General features: G+C 33.4%; 1 non-coding gene across 1 annotated transcript; it reads left to right on the top strand.

Annotated features, from left to right (window-relative positions):
• The first annotated feature begins 2365 nt into the window (after nucleotides 1-2365).
• On the top strand, nucleotides 2366-2472 carry LOC121225419 (small nucleolar RNA R71). Its single transcript, XR_005923297.1, has one exon. It is a non-coding gene; the product is annotated as a small nucleolar RNA R71 (small nucleolar RNA).
• Nucleotides 2473-9280: the final 6808 nt, after the last annotated feature.

Below are 9280 nucleotides of genomic sequence, written 5' to 3' on the forward strand. Positions count from 1 at the left end.
GCTCGGAAATCGGGAACGGTCGGAGGCCCACTCACACTATCCGTATACCATCTTGGCATAATGGCTTGTATATTTTGAGTATGGCATGTATAGCATTATAATCATTTTGTATATATGGTCTTATGATATGGTTATTGAGTGGTATGGAAATGTTTGGTAATGATTAGCCATTGGAATGGCTAATCATGATCATATTTGGTGTTATGTATGTCAAATTTGCTAGCTAATCCATGGAAACCATGAAATAGGTAAAATTTACCATAAAATGGATTTAGACAGCAATAGTGACGTGAATTTGAAAAATCACTAAAAATAGTAGAAATGGAATTAAATAATGAATAAGTTATGGAATTGAAGCTTGATGAGTCTATTTTCATATGGAAGAAGCGAAACAGGTATATGAGTTATATTTTATGAGATGTTTAAATTTTTGTGAAACAGGGCCAGAGCGATTTCTGGATCCCCTGTTCTGACTTTGGAAATTCACCATAAATTTTACAAAGATAATTAGAAGTCATGATTTATATGTACAGATTCCTTATTGAGTCTAGTTTTATTAGAGACAAACGGCATAGTCATTGAAGCTCTGTAGAGGGAGATATCTGATTCGTAATACACAGAGGTCAGAGTAGTCGAACCCTGAAACAGGGGAGACTTTAACTAATAAACTGTACTAATTGGCCCGACCAAAAATTCTAGAAAAAAATTAGTAGATAGATATATGAGTCTAGTTTCATAAAAAATTTACGGAATTGGATTTCGAGTTTCGTAACTCGAGATATGATTTTTAAAGCGACTGTGATGCAGTTAGCCAGCTTGTCTGGAAATTTTAAAATGAATTGTATGAGCTGTTTAATTAATGAATTAAGTCCGTTAACACCTCGTGTTCGACTCCGGCAACGGTATCGGGTTCGGGGTGTTACAACAAGTTTACCGTCACCCACATCAATAACAGCCCTAGCAGTGGCAAAAAATGGGCGACCTAAAATTAAAGGCAACTCAATATCCTCATCCATGTCAAACACAACAAAATCAACAAGGAATATGAAATTATCTAATTTTATGAGTACATCCTCAATAATTCCCCAAGGAAATTTAACAGATCTATTAGCTAGTTGAATACTCATCCTAGTAGGATTTGGTTCCCCAAGGCCAAGTTGCTTGAACATTTTGTAAGGCATCAAATTAATGCTAGCCCTAAATCAACTAGTGCCTTTTCAACATTTAAACTACCAACTAAGCAGGGACTAGTAAAATTTCTGGATCTTTCAGTTTGGTTGGTAGTTTATTTTGGAGTATGGTCGAGTACTCCTTATTGAGTTGTCTATCAAACTTCCTTTTATTTGTTAGAAGCTCCTTAAAAATTTTTGCATATATAGGCATCTGCGAGATAGCTTCAACAAAAGGTAAGTTAATATGCAACTGTTTAAAAAGTTTACAAAATTTACCGAATTGTGCATCCATGCGGTCTTTCTTCAACTTTGCTGGATACGGGATTGGTGGTTTATATTCCCTGAGCACCGATTTTTTACTGTTTTCGAGTTTTGCCTCATCATCCTCTTTTCTATCAGCTTCTTGTGGCAGCTTCCTTTCAAATTCAGTTAACACTTTCCCACTCCTTAGGGTAACTGCTTTCACATGCTCTTTTAGGTTGGGTTCGGTGTTACTAGGCAGACTCCCTGGTGGTCTTTCTGAAATCATGTTAACCAGCTATCCTATTTGATTCTAGAGCCCTTGAATCAACGCTTGTTGATTTTTAAGTCCAGTTTCAGTGTTCTGAAAACGTGTTTCTGCCACTGAAATAAGCTTTATCATCATCTCTTCAAGGTTTGACTTTTTATCTTGCTGGTAAGGCTGTTGTTGGAAGCCTGGAGGGGGTGGTGGTCTTTGATTCCCTTGGCCTCCCCAAGAGAAATTTGGGTGGTTTCTCCATTCTGCATTGTAAGTGTTACTGTAAGGATTACTTTGAGGTCAAGGATTACTACCCATATAATTTATTTGCTCGTTCTCCATGTTGGGGCCGTAGGGTAGGTATTCTGAATTGCTCGTTCCACCTCCACTTGCATTGCACTGCATTACCGGATGTACTTGCGTAGAAACAAATAAATCATCAATCTTTCTATTCAAAAGTTCCACCTGATTTGAAAGCATAGTAACTGAGTCGACGTTAAAAACGCCGACTACTTTTTTCGGCTTTGTCCTGATGACTTGCCGCTAATAATTGTTCAGTGACATCTCTTCTATGAACCCATAAGCCTCTTCAGGTGTCTTATTATTGATGGTTCCACCAGCAGCTGCGTCGATCATTTGTCTAGTTGAGGGATTCAAACCGTTGTGGAAAGTTTGAACCTATAGCTAAAGAGGTAACCCATGGTGAGGGCACCTTCTTAATAAATCCTTGTATCTCTCCCATGCATCATAAACTGTTTCTAAATCCATCTACACAAAAGAAGAAATATCATTCCTCAACTTTGCCGTTTTAGCCGACAGAAAATATTTAAGCAAAAATTTTTTGGTCATTTGTTCCCAAGAAGTGATTGACCCTCGTGGTAACGAGTTCAACCTCTGTTTAGTCTTATTCCGTAATGAAAAGGGAAATAATCGAAGGCGAATGGCATCGTTAGAAACGCCATTGATCTTAAAGGTGTTGCAGAATTCCAGAAAATTTGCTAAATGAGTGTTTGGATCCTCGTCCTGCAAACCGTCAAACTAAACAAACTGTTGTATCATTCGAATCATGTTAGGTTTTAGTTCAAAATTATTTGCAGCAATAGTAGGTCTAACCATACTCGATTCAGCTCCTATTCAATTGGGCTTAGCATAGTTGTACATAGTACGAGGAGCAGGATTCTGATTCACTGGATTTGTGGCAACCACAGGAGGCAGCGGATTATTTTGATTTTTAGCTATCTCCTCAGTATTATTGGTATCGTCATCGTATTCTTTCTCTATATACCGTAGACTTCGCCTTATCTCTCTACGATTTTTACGAGCTATGCTTTCAATTTCACTATCAAAAAGTAGAGGTCCTGACTGGTTTCTTCTAGTGATAAACTATAAAAACCTGCCAAAAGCAAATAAAAGAAAAATTAGTAATTAAAATTAAAACAAAATTAAATTGCAATAAAAATAAAAATGGCTAAAGTAATAAAAATTAAGTGTTCTTAATATCTTAGTTCTCGACAATGGCGCCAAAAACTTGATAGTCGCTAAACTAACTAAAAATTCGACTAAGGCAAGCGCACCTATCGAACAGTAGTATAGTTATGATGAGACCAGAAATATTGTATCCACAAGGACTAAAAGTACTAGTAATTACTATCTTTTTATTATCTAGCCTAAGAATTAAAGGGAAGTTTTTAAACTAAGATTAACTATCTAATTAATTAAGAACAGGACAGAGATTAAAGTTGGAAAATACTTTTGGAAAATCGATGGAGAAGACAATACCCAAGGAAGAATCCACCTTGACTTCACTGATTACTTCTGAATTAGACGATTTATTCACTTGACTTAATCCGTAGGAATCCCTAGCTTATGTTAATATCTCTCTCGAGACTAAAAACAACTGACTCTAGGTTGATTAATCGAAATCTCTTCCTAATTAAAACCCCTATTGTCACATTAACTCGATCTATGGACTCCCTTATTAGATTTGTCTCTAATCCGGTAGATTTATGTCATCCTATCTCTCGGATTGCATGCAACTCTACTTAATTATGGAAGATCTACTCTTAAACATGGACTTTTGCTCCACTGAATAAGCATATCAAAACCTGAATTAATATCCTAGAATATTAAAACAAGGATTAAAACTCATAATTAAGAATAAAAACAAGTATTTATCATATGAATCAAATAGTAATAAGATCTGTCTTAGGTTTCATCTCCCTCAGGTATTTAGGGAGTTTAGTTCATAACAATTAGGAAAAACATCTCAAAATTGGGAAAACAGCAAAACATAAAGAAACCCAAAGAACTTCTAAGGAAATTGAATGGAGATCTTAAGGCTTGAAGTAGATCCTACTTCCGAGCTGATTCCGTTGGCTGTCTTCGAGTATTCTCTGCCTCTTTGATCCTCTTCTCTTCTACTTAAATAAACTTTGGAATGCCCAAAATAGCCCAAAATTAGCCTTTTCCGAGTAGAATTAAAATAGGTCTCGACAGGGACACGGCTGTGTAGCACGCCTGTGTGGTGGTGCTCAAACCGTGTGCAATTTTGATATGGTTTTAATTCGACACGAGCATTAAACACGGACGTGTGAATTACCCGTGTGGAAATGTCTGGGCTGTGTGCAGCACTGAAATAAACATATTTTGTCCATTTTTGGCCCTTTTCTCACACTTTTCACTTTCCTATGCTCATCTGTATATAAAACATGAAATTAAAGGATTATGAGCATTAAATTCACTAAATCTTATGATAAATCATCCGAAAATATTCCAAGCATGGGATTAAAAATATGTTACTTTTGAGGTTTATCAGTGATAAATAGCATGATTTGGTATAAGCTACATATGTAATTTCTGTTGTATGGATATGTAATATAGTTTGAAAGAACCACGTTTGTATGGATATGTAAGCTAGTCTAAATAAACCTTGTAAATTTTAATGTTATTAATAAATTAAATCTTAGGATTATTTGTTAATAAGGGTTGTTGCAGCCAATTTTAAACAAAAAATTGCTTGACGAATTTGAGAAAACATGATAATTTATGTTTCTAAAGCATGAAGTTTATATTTAAAAAACAAGAGTTGCAATCGATCTTTTTGACTACGTGCGATCAATAACCAATGAAATTAACTTTGTAACACTTTAAGCTCGACTTGATTGTCAGGTCTGAGCTACAGTATGTCACATTCGTTACTGAAACAACTACGATTAATTCACAATTAAATAACACAATTTGTATGATAATTATCAATCAAATATACATTCCTTAATCATACTAGAGTAAATCTATATTTTATTTATATATGCACTTAAGAACATACAACAAATCCACCATCTATTATAGTCATATAATCATTTCAATTAAGGCACCATCACATCTCACACGTTTATCAAACTATGAGAACTATAATTTCCATATACTTGATACGTATACATATCAACCATATATATATTAGTACTAGAATATAAGATATAACATTTAATTATAACATCATTCAACTACCACAAAACCTAACTTATTAAGTACATGCCAAATATAAGTAATGTTGGAAACCAACAAACATTTCTAAGAGTAGGATTGTAGATTGGATGCTGAGGTTGAAGCTCAAAAATCTTGAATTAAATCTAACCTGCGCGTAGAGAAAACAAATCGTTTGCTGAACAAAGTACTTGTGGTATTTTTATAAGTTAAGTAGGTAATGTAACACCCCTAACCCGTATCTGTCACCGGAATAGGGTTACGAGGCATTACCAAACAATACACATCGTTCATATACATAACATATACATTTATGCATTCATATATAAAATCCATTCAAATCATTCACATTGTCCCTTATAAGGCTCTACGAGACCTTAAAACATGCTTAGAAGTGGTTCAGGACTAAACTGACAACATTTGCAAAGTTTGAGAAACTTAGAAAAGTTTTCAACATTACCAAAACACATGTCCACATATCTCAAGCCTGTACATGCCATATAACCAAGTCACAAATGTATAAATGCCGAAATCAAAAACCGAATAATACGATGTGATCTCCGCCGACTTCCAACCCAAGCGAATGTCCGAATCACTAAAAAAATATGGAAAAGAAAACAAAGAAAGCTATAAAGCTTAGTAAGCTTGTATGGTAATAAACTCATATTATTAAATAACCGCATTTTAAACAATTACTCAAAACATGATATAATTCATATGATTTCACCATTCTATCTCGAATTCATGCACATAGTTAATCAAGATTTTCATGAGTTTATTCATTCACATTTTCATCTGCATAAGCAATTATATATAAAAACTATATTCAATTCAATATTCATCACCTTTTCTTTATCCAAGTGAATTATGTGAAATGTCATCAAATAACGATGTTTCGCACACTATGTGCTATACTTATATTTAGTCAAAACAACTATAACTCATATCTCACATATCATTCAATTCATACCTCATTATAGCCAAATAAACACATTTGGGCATGAAACATACTTATACATAAATCTTTCTCATTTTATATACGTGATACACTAAGAACTTTGCAAATTACCTTCGTTTGATTCTCATATAGGTTCTGTACATACCTGTATCACTTAATTCAATTGTGTTTTCATTCTCATCTTGAATTTGCCCGTTGAACCATTCGGAATCGTAAAGGATACTCAGAAATCACAATAGCTTGTACAATGCAATATCCCGTATATGGTCTTACATGTTATCACATATCGATGCCACTGTCCTAGACAGGGTCTTATACGAAATCATATAACGATGCCAATGTCCTAGACATGGTCTTACATGTAATCATAGTACAATGCCAATTTCTCAGACATGGTTTTACACGTAATCTCATCTCGGTAATCCTAATGTCATGACATTTGTATCCTATACTATTCCTAGGTTCATATGGGACTTTCTGATGTCATAATTCTGTCGATTCTTGCTCTTAATCAGGACCAGTCATCATTCAATTCAATTCAATTATAAATAAGAAATTATAACACAGTTTAAGTACGCTTATTTGTATACGAACTTACCTCGTTCGCTGTAACGACGAATTAGGTCGATTAATCCGATATTTGGTTTTCTACCGTTCTAGATCCGAATCTCATTTTTCTTAATAATTGAAACATACATGAACCGAATGCTCAAAGATCTCAAAATCATCTTTTTCTTTTTATGTTCGGTTATGGAGAAAGATGATAGCATAAAAATGGTTTTTGTTTAATTTAATTAAACATTATTTAACATTTTACTAATTTGCCATTAAAATAAATTCATACTTACACAAATGTCAAACCAAATATCATCCACTAACTCAAAATTGGGCTAATTATCACATAAGTACTTCACATTTAATCAACCATAGCAATTAAACACATTTAACATATAAAATGCCACTTTTGCATTTTATGCGATTTAGTCCTTTTTCTCAAATTGAGCTTTAAACGATAAAATTACCTCACGAAATTTTCACACATATATACAATCATGCTGCAAACACATAAAATAATATTAAAATAATTTTTTTACATCGAATTTGTGATTACGAAACTACTGTTTCAATTTATCTAAAATCGGGCTGTTATAGGTAATATTAGCATTAACAATTCTACCCTAATTAAACATGTATATCTGTATGCACATATCTACCATTTACTTATAACTTGAAGTTACCAACCTTTACATTATCAATATAAACATGTTATGTATACAAAACTAACACCAATTCATCTCACTTCAATACAATCCATATAAACCATTCATTATACTCATAATAATAACATTTTAAACATATCAAGTTTGAAACCATTTACAATTCATGTCTCTTTAGCCATATTTAAATACCAACATATTTAAGCTAAGGAGTGTAACTACAAGGCTATACCAAAATGACACAGCCTAAGTACATGTCATATTTAAATCGAAACAAAAACACAAACGTTGCTAAGTTAGGAATCGGCCTCTGAATGTGAAAATCAATCATTTAAATAATCATACATTAATTAAATGCAATCATTTTACATTAATCAAACTTTTTCGAGACTTACACAAGCTTACAAAAGCTCAATTGCTAAATCAAACATGAAATAGGACTAAATTGTAAAGTTTCCAATATAGGTATTGATACCCCTAAAAAGGTACGATACCATTTTTAACTTCGATATTTAGAAAAATAAATCATACGCTATAGGTATCGATACCTAAATTATAGTATTGATACTTCTCACATAGAGTATTGATACTTTTTCAGTACCAATACCATTTTGCAATTCTACTCCTTTTTGCAAAACTAAACATATAATAATGTATCAATACCTTTGTAAAGTATCAATATCTTGAGTAGAGTATGGACACTTTGATCGGGTATATATACAATTTTGACATTCTATTTGTTGTAATTGTTGGGAAATGTGCCCATATTATAATAAATAGACTACAGTAAAACATGTTTTTAGTGGTGTTTTTTAGGCCTATAGCGGCACTTATAAGCAGTGCTAAAATAACTTTCGGCGTTTTGATAAGTGCCGCAAAAAATGTCGCTAAATTTTTCGATATTTATGTGGAAAAAGGCCACTATAGAACATGGCCTGTAGCAGTGCTTTTCCCACAAACGCCGCTAAAGAACATGACCTTTAGCGACGCTTTTCCCACAAATGCCGCTAAAGAACATGACATTTAATGGTGTTTTCTCTACAAACGCCGCTAAAGGTCATGTTACTAAAAACGCCACTTAAAGTCATGTTCTTTGGTGGCACTTTTGGAAAAAGGCCACTAACTTTAGCAGATTTTTAACAACGCATTTTCATATAGAACCTGAATTGTCAACATAATTTCCTGTAACATCAAATCCAATCAAAAACTACAAATCTAAATGATACTTCAAATCCAACGAAAGAAATATGTATATGATCTAAATTAACAAATGAAATAACAAAATTTATTATATTCAAAAGTTATATTGTTAAAATATTCTCACAAAAAGAAAACAAATGTCTAAGATGGCGAATTCTGCTACTGCTGAAACATCTTCATCATATTCTAAAGATGTAGCTGGAGTTCCTCATATTTTCTACTTGCCTCTGCTTCCCTCTCTGCTGCCTCCACTTTAAGTTGTAGCTGGAGTTTTTCATATTTTCTTTTAGCCTCTGCTTCTCTTGATGCCGCCTCTACTTTAAGTTGAGCAATTTGCTCAACTGTGCTCACTTGCATCTAAGCCATCTAGTCTCTTAACCTTTGAACTTCAGCTTGAGCCTGATTCCCAGAAGGCATGTATTATTGCGAGCTAAATCCAAAATATCGAGTTGGGTTAACAAAATATCCTTGAAATCGAACCTGACCATACCTTTCAGGACCCAAAACTTCAATAATAATTTGGTTGTCAATGTTGCCAAGATTAAAAGAACTATCACTCGAAGTGGTCGCTTCATACTCTGCCCTTTTATCCTTTAGTTTCTCCTAATAAATCAATCAAAAAGTTAGAAACGAAATATATAATCAAAACAAATGCAACATAACTTAAAATTATTTGCATTACAAACGACGAATTAAACCATTATAATTAAACATGATAAATATTTAAAATAATTCAAATTTTATTAAGTAA

Source organism: Gossypium hirsutum, chromosome A03 (genome assembly GCF_007990345.1).
Source record: "Gossypium hirsutum isolate 1008001.06 chromosome A03, Gossypium_hirsutum_v2.1, whole genome shotgun sequence".
NCBI classification, from domain to species: domain Eukaryota; kingdom Viridiplantae; phylum Streptophyta; class Magnoliopsida; order Malvales; family Malvaceae; genus Gossypium; species Gossypium hirsutum.